Source organism: Bactrocera tryoni, chromosome 5 (genome assembly GCF_016617805.1).
Source record: "Bactrocera tryoni isolate S06 chromosome 5, CSIRO_BtryS06_freeze2, whole genome shotgun sequence".
Taxonomy (NCBI): domain Eukaryota; kingdom Metazoa; phylum Arthropoda; class Insecta; order Diptera; family Tephritidae; genus Bactrocera; species Bactrocera tryoni.
In genome coordinates this window covers 22,342,604-22,356,361 of record NC_052503.1, presented here as the reverse complement: position 1 = coordinate 22,356,361, position 13,758 = coordinate 22,342,604, and the positions used below count along the sequence as shown (strand labels likewise).

General features: G+C 34.6%; 1 long non-coding RNA gene across 2 annotated transcripts in view; it reads right to left on the bottom strand.

The window, feature by feature from the left end:
- The window catches only part of LOC120778725, a 43,353-nt gene extending 30,071 nt beyond the window's left edge, over positions 1–13,282 (bottom strand). The window contains exon 1 of one of the 2 annotated variants that reach the window (XR_005705576.1): positions 12,334–13,282. This is a non-coding gene — a long non-coding RNA (uncharacterized LOC120778725). The remainder of the gene's footprint in view (positions 1–12,333) is intronic. The other variant, XR_005705577.1, reaches the window with a different exon arrangement.
- Between the last annotated feature and the right edge of the window lie 476 nt (positions 13,283–13,758).

Sequence of the window (13,758 nt, the reverse complement as noted above, 5' to 3'; positions counted from 1 at the left end):
TATTAACTTTTGCGAAAATCCCTTAACAAGCTGCCGATGTCGACGTCGATATTTGCACTTATACGAGTATATATGTGTGTGTTTGTATGCTTGTATCGCAGCAGCTTGTCAAGTAGATGCACAAACGCCAATTGAACGGGGATATAGTATGTATGTATATTATGGATATATTTAGGTTTATATAGAACAAACATAAAATTGTGATTTATAAATATATATATGTTAGATATATGCACATATGTATATATGCTACTCTAAGCTATTTGTGCCAGATATAGAAAATACTAGCTTAGAATAGGTTAAGAGTTCGATCTTAACAAGACACTCACTTCAACAACTTAGAACGCAGGTCCGTTGTGTTACCAAAAACGGCTATACAATAATAGATCAGGCCCTCACAAATCGACCAAGCGCTTTGAACCTATCACGAAGCTGGTGAGACGGCTTATGTCAGTTTCGGCTATTTCTCCTGATTCACCGAAGGAATTCCGATATGTTTCATCCTCAGGCTTACAAAGGCTGAACAATGGAGCGAAAATGCGTACATGTTTCCACCTCACACCTCCTCCATACAACTTTGACAACAAACAAATCATATATGTATATATATACATATATACATACGTATGCACATAGTTTTATTCGATCGATACAGGAAAAAATTTCTGAAAAAAATAATTGCCATTATACTGTTCCAGAAAGGTGATGAAATTATACCAATGGATCTCTCTCCAACCCCTAATAAAGTTTGGTCTTATGCAGAATATAACCCTCCTGGTACAGTGCATCCTTATTGTCGACACTTCTTTTTGTTGCATCTATTTTTGAAACCCTTATACATACATAGATGAGAAAACATAGGGTACACAAATATTCATTAAAGATCAGAGTATTTCAATAAGAAAATATATCAGATTAGCCGAAAATCTCCTAAAATCCCTCGAGAGGAAGGAAGAGATTTGAGTTAAGCTTTAGTTCGTGAGGCAGGAACATCCAGAATTGTGAGAAATGTGCTATTAAATAATATTCCAATGCCGTTGATGTTGTTGTACCGCGAAAAAACTTCATTAAATATTTCTGAGCAATAATATCAAGTTGAGTCGAGCCCTTAGACAGATAACATTTTGGATTTGTTTTGGTTACATAGACCCCACTATCATGGAAACCAAACGTCGATAGAATTAGCAGGCGTAAGCCAAGTCATTTGGAAACAAATGATACGAGTACTGAGAATAAATGTCGCTAGGGTCAAACTTTTCCTTTAAAATCTCATAAATGGCGTGTTGGATGCTTCTCTCATTAACTATTTAGACAGTTTGAGGGCAGGCAAGATAACTATGATATTTATGAAGTAGTACAGCTTATGACTGCTGAAATTTTATAATGCATTGGAATAAAAGGGACTGTCAAGTATCAAAGATCGTTCAGCAGACTCTTTAGTCCGATAAAGGAGTGACATTCCGAAACCACCTACTAACTACGGTCTGCTTTAAGAAAAAAAATTACTACAAGAAGTAACCAGAAAATATTTAAGAATGAATAAACCTCTCTAGGGACGAAGTTAGAATACTGGTGGTCTTTTTGACAGGCCACTGCAATCTTAAGAGGTAAAGGAACAATTTGGAGGCAGAAACTCCGGAGTTTCAGCTTTTTCATACGTAGCACTCACCAGAAGATAGATAGAAGTCTATGGATTACCACTTCCTAGCAAGAAATTTCCAAGTACAATTCATGTATTTACCACAATGCTGACTGAAGAAGACGGACTGAAAAGACGACGACGCATTAGTTCATAGCAACGCAATAACATAAGTCGCTGTCCAAATTTCTATTAGCTCAATCATCTCTCTCTCTCTCTTCAATTATTTTTGCTATGGAAAAGCTTTCAAAAGCCATCAAGCTTTACTTTGTATTATAAAATTCTAAGTTTCCTTCATTTCATGGATAACAAGATGGCTTACAACATGCCTTTGCTTTGAAAATATGGTCTTACTGGATAGTCTTATGGAAGAACTATCACTTAACTAACTTTGAGTGCACAGTGAGCGCGATCGAAGTTAGTATTGCCGCTGTGCTGTCGGAGTGAATGCTAACCCCCCATGAAAGGGGAGAAAACACGATTTTAACTGGATCTTTTATAATACTTGTAGTAAATAAATCTCAAAACCGCATAATAGACTGATCTTATACTTTAATTCTCCAACAGGTACAAGTATATGCACTTAAAGTGCCAACGCATACATTTCCACTATTCGTTGCCACTCTTAAGCCCCCACCTGGTGAGTCTATAACTATCTACACTGCATACCGTATTCCACGCGCTCTTTATTTGTATAACGGCAACCAAATCAAAGCAGAAAATAAAATCACGGCGAAGATGGCAGGATGTTAAAGTTGATTTTTAATATCTACAAAATTCAAAACCATATTAAAATATTTGAAAATTGGTTGACGTCCGTACGACAAACAAGCGCTCACGCTCTACGCCACCTTCATGCCAAAGCTAAGGCTATGCACATATTTAAGACGCAGCGGCAACTCACGATTGGCATTCAAGTGTAGTTTGTGTTGTTGGCGGAGGATGGGATGAGGTGGCAACTTCAGCCTCGGTAGGGAATCAAATAAAGGGATTTCAAGGATGGCATAAAGCACGTACACACACAGACAAACATAAGGATACATACTGCTCAAAATAAAGATACACACAGACAGGCACAAATAAAGCGGCTGCACACATATTTGTGCTTAAATACAAACTGAAGCATGCAAAAAACATGACAGCGAAAAAAAATCCAGCCAAAGGATGTAAAAATTCAATTCAAATCAAAATGTCTGCTATCTGCAGTCAAGCATTGCCTGGGAAAGAAAGGAAAAATTGCGCGGAATGCGTCTGAAAAGGAAGTAAGGCACTGCTGCTCCTGCTGTTGTTACTCTTGTTGTTGTTGTTGTTGTTACAAGTGCTGACATGTAGGAGTATGGCGGCATGAGCAACATAAAGGATTACATGATGAGTACATATGTATATGCACACACATACAAATATATTTGCATATGCGCAAATATAGACACATATCAATGAAGCAACAAAGAGCATGGCCAAAAGCTGCACGAGCGTGTACAAATCTTCAAAAGTATTCGCAGAGCGCTGACTGTTGACGTGAAAAGATACACATGTGTACCAAAGTGCAAACACTCATATGTGCATATATCAATATAAATATAAATATGTTAAAGTATGCTTGTGTGTGTGTGTTTTGCATGCTTTTGAACGCCCACAGCTCACAGCGCTCAGTCAAGGATAATAATCGCTCATCCCCCTGTCGCTAAGCGAATGCAGCGAAACTCACCCCCGCAGAAAAAACACACACAAAGTAAGTACATACTTAGTTATTTCGCCGTAATTGTAATACATCAAATATCAAATGTGAATGCTTATATGCAAAAATAAATCTTTTGAAAAAAACAAATACGGGCAGGGTTGCAAGAAAATGGTGGCATCATATTTTATTTCTCACATTTCAGGTTTCTTCTTATAAGCAATTTCTGCAGATTTTTGTTAGATTTTCCAACGAAATTATGAAATCATGTTTATATGGACTTCGATATTTCTTAGTGTAATCTTTTGAGAAATTTAAGTAAATGAAAGCTTTACGTTTAATAATGTGATTTGAGTTTTGAGAAAAATATGGAGACAGCTAGTCTGTCACTTGAATATTGAATGTGCATACGTATATTTGAAAATATTCCCTGAAAAGTTGATTCGGCAAATATTTTCGGAGAGAAAAATGTATTTGTAAGAATATTTCAGATTGAGAGGAAACCCGAAACGGCATGACCAATTGTCTCGAAACTTTTACCCAACTTTGTTCGATATATTTTTCAAGTAATGATGGTATAGAGTATAGACTTTTTATAGTAACTTCAAAAAACGGCTTTGTTGGGGAAGCCGCTATTTTGTCAAAAGTTTTGATAAGTCCGTCGATTAATCAAAATAGTTTTGTTTTGGCCTTTTTATTTGGTTATGGACGTCAGCTACCGAATGCAAAATGTTTTTAAATTAATCATTATTAAAGAACATTAAATTATATACGATATTTATTTATTTATTAAAAACAAAATCTCTGCATAAACTCTCGAAAAAACGCATTTTTCACTTCAAAGGGGATTTAACTCCTTAAGTAGCTATTTCCAAATATTTCAAACTTATATACTATCAATGTCCGGAGTAAATTTAAGTATATTTATTTAAACTTTCCATATTCTTCAAATAAGAATATAAATTACTAAAATATGTCAAATTGGTAGCATAAGACCCTAACAACATAACAAGTAACTCCGCAAACATAGTCCTGCCTCCTAAACATCAACCTCACCTTCTTGCGGTAACCCTCGTCACTACGAACGAGGCTCTGACGACTAAGCAAAGGCGGTATAACCTCGTCATCAGCGAGGAGGAAACTCCAATTACTCACCTGCCTGCCTAGGGGCATTACCGACAGCTCCGGAATTATACTTGGCTGCCGTTAATCACTATTAATTTTGGTTCAACAGATTCACTCTTTTAAAGGTATTTTTAATATAAATATTTTTAATTAATTACTTTTAGTTGGATGTGTCATATGATTTTAATTCCTAAAACTTAAGGTAGAAGTTAGGTTATGTGAGATGCCTAATCTAGAGAAATCGCACGTGGATTGCTATTTGAAATCCTTTGTGAAGCCATAGAAAAGAAAAACTCCTGTTTTCGAGCTTATAAAGTAGCAAAGCGTTTACTAGCCAAAAAAAAGGTATAAGTGAATATAACTACAATTTCCTATACATGCTTTTTGTTCTAAGAAATACTTCATATAGAGTGGCCGTTCACGTAGTTTATTCAATAAAATGGGGAACTAAAAACACAAAAAAATAAAAAATAAAATTAAGTAAAAATGCACATAAATACATATGTACTCGTATATGTTACTTTGAATGAAATTTTGAAATTTCATTCGCTGTATAAAATATATTACATATGAAGTTATTTGTGGTTAGTGTTGCCATACATTTTAAAACATTTTATTTAATAGTTTTCGTAAAATCTAAAACTTTTTTTTTGAATATTATTTAAGAACTATTTCATATAAAACTAAAAAAAAATATTGCTTTTTAGAAAACAAGTTCTCTATGTTTCCGACATTTTGGTGAAAAATAGTATTAATGTTTTGAGCAAAACTGCTTTCGAATTTTAAAAATAATAATATAATTTAAATTTCTAGAAACATTTTTACAATATTTTCTGTATATTTACTTTATTAATATATTAATTTTATTACGGCGGCATATTTCTAATCAAATTACTTCTTCTTCTCGTTAAACAAATGGTTTAAAAAGTGATCTATGGTGATACACCTCTTTGTTTTGTGGTATTCAACATTATTTTCTGGATTATACCAAATAGTTCAGTGTGGCCATATATTCTTTTATGATATACATATATGACATATGATTTTTTATATTATATTCTTTTTTGAAAATTATTTTTATACCAGTAATTTATTGGTGTTATAATTCTCAAAAAACTTCTCTTATATGAAAATTTTTGGATAACTATTTTATACCAGTGATGTTTCGGTGTTATACTTCTCAAAGAACTTTGTCAAGTTATGGGTTGTCAAAAAAGTCTTGCGGTGTTTTCGCTAGTTGGCCCTGAAAGCGCGTACTTCTAGTTTTATTCGTCGCATTGGGTCATGCTATACCTTTTTGGAAAGCTCATTTCACGCGCTAACGTGTTTGATTGATTGTCGTTTCTTTTAGAGTCGTTCGTGAGTTATAGCGTCGCAAACATGCGGAGCTAAAATAAAGAGAAAAATACGGCATATTTTACAGTACTACTACGATAAAGGCAAAAATGCATCTCAAGCCGCCAATAAAATTTGTGCAGTTTATGGACCCGATACAGTTTCCATTTCCACCGCACAACGATGTTTTCAACGTTTTCGTTCTGGTGTAGAGGTGGTCGAAGATGCGCCACGCTCCGGAAGGCCTGTCGTCGAAAATTGCGATAAAATCGCTGAATTGGTCGTAAGAGACCGGCATAGTAGCAGCCGTAGCATCTGTCAAGAGCTGGGCATGAGTCGTCAAAAATTCATTTGAATTTCAATAAAAAAAAATTCAATAAAAATACCGCAAGACTTTTTATAAAACTGAAGTAGTTTGTAAACTAAATTCTAAAATTGCTAAAATCCCAAAAACTGTTTTCCCTCCACACCCTTTTTTCGCAATCCGTATAACCTAGTTAGCTTCGCGCTAATCCCTTAATTAGTAAGCAGCCTAAGCTAGGCATTTCAATATTTCAATTTGCTCATGTGCGAATATTTGCACACACACACATATGTACATACAATTGACAGCGGTTGGAAGACATGATTTGCAAATAACGCACTTAAATTTGCATAAAACTGCAAGCGTTGTCAGCAAAGGCTGCTAACAATAGCACGAACAACATAAGCTAACGACTCGCAGTCACGGCGCAATGTTAGCGCTCAAAAATGCCAATCGAGCTGCCAGAAATTATGCAAATTAACAGGCGAAATTCGGCAATATTTTCGACACAGCTGCGCAAGCACTCAACTGACAGCGACAGCAAAGCATGAAAACCATGAAAACGGCGCAGAAAAAAATATTAAAAAAATCACAATCACAGGTATGCAGCGCTAAGTGAAACTGAAAGGATTTACCCGACGGCCAAAAATTTCAAATTTTTTTTTGTGCAGGAAAAAATTAATTTGCATAAATACAAAAAGTGCGAAAGTGTTTTTTCAGTTTTGTTTTCAGATTTTGTTTTTTTGCGGCGCATGCAAATGCGGCTGCCACAACGAAAAGGGGTAATTGCCGCACAGAATGCCCACAGTATGCACAGGCGAAACTGACAGCGATGACGCGACACCGCTGGCGACTCATTAACATAACATTAAACGGCGCGGCAGGAAATGCGAGGCAACAAACGGTGGCAGCAACAATGATATAGATATATTTGCATATAGCTATGTTTGTATGTATGTCAGTTTGTTTGTATTTAAACAAAGAACGCCTCATTCCAACATCCTGGCAGTCAGTCAGTCATTCATTGAGTCACACACATACAAATACGTCCAACTATATCTATCAGAATGTTACTGCAGCGCATCTGCCATGCCGCTTCCTGTACGCTCCAGCATACAACCCATCCACACACATACACACACATAGTGAAGCGCACTGACACAGCCGCATCGCAACAGTTCAACGAACGCTGTGTCTCACTAACCTAAATTAAAATTATGTTAATGAATGAGAAATATAAAAACACAGCGCCGCCGTGCATGTGTGTGTGTGCGCGCGCTGCCTCATTTGCCTGCACGTAAATCACGGCCAAGGACGACGTGCCACACGGTGTTGCGCGCCGCGCGAAATGGGGGCAGCCGCCAGTGTTTTCGGGCATAATGAAGTTGGCGCGGAGGCTGCGCGCTGTCCTGACGCGACGCGACGCGGCGCTCATCAGCGTAATTTTAATTTGCGTTTTTTTTGTTGTAGTCGTGGTTGTTGTTGCTGCTTTAGAGCGCAAAAATTTCATCATCTTCATTTCTGCTCTTTGTTTGTTTCTATGCGCGTTCGCCGTTGTGCAACTCCACGACCGGCATTTTAATTTCAGCTTTTTTTTTCGTCGGATTTCTTCGCTTTTCATTTTGCATCTTCTACTACTTCCTGTCGCTGTGTTCCGTTCTCACTGCATTCCTGCGTCACTCATTAACATACAGACAGTTTTGTCGATTAATTTCGAATTGGCCTTGCGCGCTCGGTGACGTCACAAGGACACGCAGCGCCCGGCTCGGCACGCCGTGTTGTACTCGCAATTAAAATTTTAATTTATGCAAATTGCCATTGGCGCGCCAGCACAGCTGTGTGTTGATGTTGTTGTTGGCAGCAAGAGATTTGTTCTGTTTTTGGGTATTTTGGTGTTTTGAGCGGAGTAGCCCAATCGGTATTTGTTGTGCGTATTTCGTGATTTGTGCTTTCGCCGAAAAGACGTGTCGGAATGTGCTGTGTGGCGCGGTTCGATGGAGTGTTTTCGTAAAATTTTTTGAAAATTGTATTATATTTTCATATTCGTGAAAATCGAAAAAGTTTCTCAAATTTTGACTATTTTTATTGCTTTTTTGTGTTGTGACTAAAACTTTGATTTTTTTGGTTAGATTTTGGATCATTAAATAGCGAAAAACTGCTTAAAAAACTGCTCAAAATTAGGAAATTATCAATATATGTATGTATATATTTTATACATTTTTGAGGAAAGTTTCTGAAATATACATTATATCTGCATAATCGATGCATTCGAAATTTTTTTTTTAATTTTGTTCTTTGTTTCTTACTGTTTTTGTTTTGTGACCAAAAATTTTGATTTTTCGGATAAATTTGGGGTCTTTAAATAGAGGAAAACTGCTTAGAATATATTTCGAAATTAAAAAAAAATAATCGAAAAAGATGTTACAAGATTCCGAGCAAAGTTATGTTTCCCAAACAACCTGAAGCATACTTGTTTTATTTTTTGCAATAATTAAAAATAATCTCAAAATTTAGCCAGTAGTTACATATTACGGAATATCAAAAGTTTATCTGACTATGAAGTTATTTGTGTCGTATATTAGAGTTTTAAACAATTTTCCAAAGTGAGCCATATTCGAATGTTTTGATCTGATGAATTCATAAGAAAATCGACGGCCTTACAAAAATCATAACATTCTAGAAAATGAAAGGAAAGTCTTATAATTTAGGTAATGATTAAAAATTCACGAGATTTTTTCTAGTTGAAAGTTGGTGCGAAATTCAAACCGTATTTATAGTTAAATTCATGCTTCTATTATTTGATATAGTGCTCAAATTAAGAATGATTTCTTAGACGCCTGCTGGTATGCTAAGAAATCTGTATACCAAATCAAAATTTAAATATTGGTAGTCGAAAAAGTCTTTACGTATTTCTAATCGAACTTCACTGGCATTGGAGACATACGACTGCAACGACATCTATTGACAAAATACGAAAAGACTTTTTCGACTACCTAATATGTTTATGAGGAAAAAAAGTTTCATTTAAAAAACATATACCAATTTACTTGACACAAAATTTATATTAAAGAATCTTAAATTTTTTTTCTATTTTTCGCAATAAAACTGAAATAAAACGAGCACTTATTACACATTTCGTCACCTAAAATGCACTGTTATACGTATCCCCACTTTTCATAAGTTGACACGCAAAGGAATATTATAATATAAACCACTTATATTGAAAGAAAATTTGAGTTCTGGCTAAAATATTTATATATTGGTTATACTTGTATATGAGAGCGAAAGCTGAACATTTTATGCCACATATACAAGCAAGTAATTATGATGAAGTTAATCGTAAGAAATAAAAACTCAATTTCACTTTCTTTTTTATAAGTGGTTTGGTAAGTGACTATATATTACTAATATCCGTCGAAAATCATATGCCATATTGATTGCGTAACCATGTGATATTTGCAACCAAGGAAAAAAGCGAAATACTATTTTCAATTTTGGCCTAGTGTTATTGTAAAAATTTTCGAAATATTGTGTTTGGAATTAAAATTTCTGTATTTATGTGAAGTATAAGTGAAGTTCGGTAAACGACTATTATTTTGCTTGCAGTAAATCTGCATGCAATAAAATGAACGTCCCTCGGATCTGCTTTGCCTTGTTTCTACGCTGTCGAAAATGGGACGCTTTTCAAAAAAGGCATAAATTTTTAAATTAAGAAAAGTGATTTAGCAATAAAAGTGTGAGATTGAAGACATTGAAATCGATATATGTACTGTGTGTGAATTGAAAAACAAACTATGAGAAAATATTTTTTTTTGCCTTTTACAACTATTTACTATTGCTCTCGAAAAATTGTAAAAGCCTTATAAATGTGAAAAATAAATTTGCTCTAAAATTTAAAATTTTGCTGTTAAATAATTTGCTTTAAAAACTAATATAAATGTAGCGGTAGTGCACGCATTGTTTTCAAAATATTTTGATATGGCGAATAAAAAATTATTTAATTTAAAAAAATAAATTAGAATAAAAAAATGTCCAAAACCAAAAACAAATATTTCACTTAATTCAGTTTCAAAACTCAGTAACTTATTATTAAATAAATACACTGTTTTCTATCTCTCTTACGGTTTTAAACTTAGCTCAGTTGAATTGAAGTTGAGGCATTTCAAACTCAAAACAACCCAACTCATTTTTGGTACGAGTATTATGAACTTCAACTGTTTTCAGTTAAAAAATTTTAAACGAAAAACCAAAATTTTCCATTCAGTTATTGCTTGTGAAAAGGTAGCAGTTGTAGTGTTTTGATACTCTAGTCAACCACACTGGCTTGGAGTTGACAACTGTAATCACAATAAAGTTGATTTTGACAATACTTCGAATGAATTTTTTTTGACAGTTTAAATTGTCATCGATAATACCAAATTGGATGATTTCAACCATTTACAGTTGGCTTTAAAACCGCAATAAAGAACTTAATTTTATAATTTTTCTAGCTCGTATTTAATTTGAAATGTATTAAAATGTTGACAGTGAATTTTGCTTCTATGGAATTCTTTCTTACGATCAGTAAGTTTTCAAAATTTGTGTATAAATTCTGCACTTCATTGCCAAAGAAGTACAAAAAACAACAAAACCTTACGTGAAAGTTCGCTAAAGGCATGCTTTAGTAGTAAAAGTTTAGTTCCAGAGCTTTTTTGCTTGAAATTTTAAAATTTATGTAAAGCCCGTTCATTAATGTAAATAATTTATGTAAGCTGGATTGATAAAAAAACAAATCACTTAACTTGATCTTAAGTATACATAGATTGCAAGTAATAATGCTGCAACACAAAATGCCGCACGGTTTTAAAACTGAGAAACTTGTGTGTTTTTTCATAATTAATTTGGAAAATATTGTTATTTTTTGAAAAAAAAAATGTATTAATTAATGTAGAGAAATATTTTCTTATAAAAACGTTTGATCATTTTTCCATTATATATTTTATAGTTTATATTTAGTAATAAACTAATTATGATTGTAATATAAATTAACTATAATTTTATTTTTTATTATTTGAAATGATTTAGTTTAATAATTACTAATTACAATTAGCTGCTTAATATTTCTCTATTTTTACACTGAAAATGTTTTTAAAGATAAAAAATTTAAAATTTTTAAAATAAAAATTTTTCAGAAAAAAAGTAAAAATTAAAAAAAAACATTATAATATGTAAAGAGCTCTCTGAAAACCATTTTGTTGCTGAAGAATGCAAGCTGTAAGTGTCGAGTATGCATTTTTGTTTCAGAATAGTTCATAACATGTATTTGAATTAGTTTGAAAATAAATAAATCGCAAAAACAATCAGATATCTGCCATCAACCATTAATTGCATCACTGAAAATTGGCTTAATATCGTTGCTATCTCTTTAATAAAAAAGCCATTCTCCCAATCAAGCTTATTTTTATTTACTTTTTTGAATGAGATTGCTTATCATTATTTAAAAAAAAATTCCAAAACTAATTCTCTAAGTTTATTTAAATTATTGTTGAAATTTATTTTGTCATTCGAAAGCTGAAGAACACATTTATCTTTCAAATATGATCAATTCCATTACTAATATTTTTTCTTAAATCTGTAGCTATTATCGACTTAAGTATTTCGCATGCATTCAAAAAAAATAATATTTTTTGTAAGAAAAATAAAATTATTTTCTCACGCATTTATGCAACCTCACATTATAATGCGAGCTTATTCAGAGAATTTTTTTTTTTAATTTTTGCACCAGTTAACCACGTTTGAAAACACTAAAATTGATTTGCAACTTCGAAGCCATACAAAAATATTGAAAGCTCTCCGTTTATGAGAAAAAATTTTAACTTAACAAAAATTCCGAAAATATTTATTGTGCAAAATTAGCCAATTAGCCAACAAAAACCGATATCAAAATTCATATAGATTATTTAGTATTGAGAGAAATATTTTCATATAAAAATGTTTGATACTTTTTCCATTAAATATTTTCTTGTTTCTACTTATTGAGAAAAATTTTTATTTTTTTATTTAATATTATTTAGTTTTATAATTATAATTCTGCTTATATTTGGTTTTTTTTATGGCAAAACAATTTTTTCTGCGCCGTTACTGCTCAACTGACTTTGATAATTATTTGAAATTAAAAAAATTAAAAAAAATGACAACACACTTTCATTAACCTTAATTGAAGCTTTCACTTTCACTTTGACAGCGTATATTTGGCATTATATTTTCACTTACCTATAACTTTAGTTTCACTTAAATCAAATGTAGAAATGTAGTGTAACCATAAAAGCAGCTTTGCACAAAATTATTGTCATTAAATCCATTTTTGTTGAAATATGTATTTTAAAACAACGTTATTGCAATATTTGTTTGAAAATAATAGTTAATACACTCAGATGTCACTTCAAAAATGTTACGCTTTCAGTTATTAAATTTCTAACAATTTTTTTCTTCTTTTTTTTTTGCTTTTGTTGCTGGCCACACAATATTTTTTAGACACACAATTCACAACAGTACTGTAATGTTAAATATTGTCTTGTATTTTTTATGAGTTCTTTGGCAGCATCTTGGGGCAATCCCCAAACGTATACTATGGCAAAGCCGCCGACAACCTTTCGGATGCGCCTCACGTTGAGGAATGAAATTTCAATTTGTATTGCACGCAATGCGAACAGAACAGATTCCTTTTCTTCGGCAGTGGCTGGCGCCTTATCACCACTGAATCGCTAAACAATCTGGGAGCGCGTCTTCGCGTTTCATCTTCAACGGCTCCATCAATGCCAGCCAGCGAGCCAGCGACGGGGGCGACCGACATGCCACGGCAGGGCAGGGTGGCGCGGCGGGCGGTGCAGGCGTTGGCAGCAGCGGCGGCAACTCACAGACTCCAAGGAAGCAATCAACAGCGGCAATCGAGATGTGTGAGGACTCGCAAAAAAAATCGTCGCTATGCGTGCAAAGTTGTACAGCGAATTCCCAACAAACGCTCGCCACGTCGCGAAGAAATATTAACTCAGTTGCCTTTTTACGCGAAATATTACAAGTGTCTGTATGTGTGTGTGTGCGTGTGCGCGCGACCGTTATAGCAGTTGGCAAAGGCAGTGCGCGAATGGGCGGCGGATGATTGAGACGCGACGCACCAGTCAGGCACAATGCCCGACTGCTACTGTCCGCGAACGACTTTGCCAAGCCCGCACCAAACAACAAAGCGCGAAAGTGCGAAGCAACTTGAAGAAGACGTCGGCACCGACACCGACGCCAACGCCAACGCCGATGGCACTGAGCCAGTGCAAGCGCTTGTGTGTCGACTGGAAGTGGCAGCGAGTAACGAAAGCGTATTTGCCACCCCCTCGTGGCACAACACACATAGTTGTACGCACAAGCTTGTTGTGGCAAGTGAGGGGAGTTGAGGCGGCTCACAATTGTAGAGCGCATATTTTACGCTTACGCCGCTGAGCAGCGTTGAGGCGTTAACACACACACACACTCGCATACCCACAGTCACATGCCAAGTCACAGCCATCATCTCCGTCAAGTGTTGGGCATGCGCACTGGCGCATTTGCTCTCGTAGCAAGGATTCACTCTTGCGCTCCTTGTAATGCACAAATACACACACACGCGCGTCACTGTGCGCCGTAACAAGTTGAAGTTGCGCGTTTTTT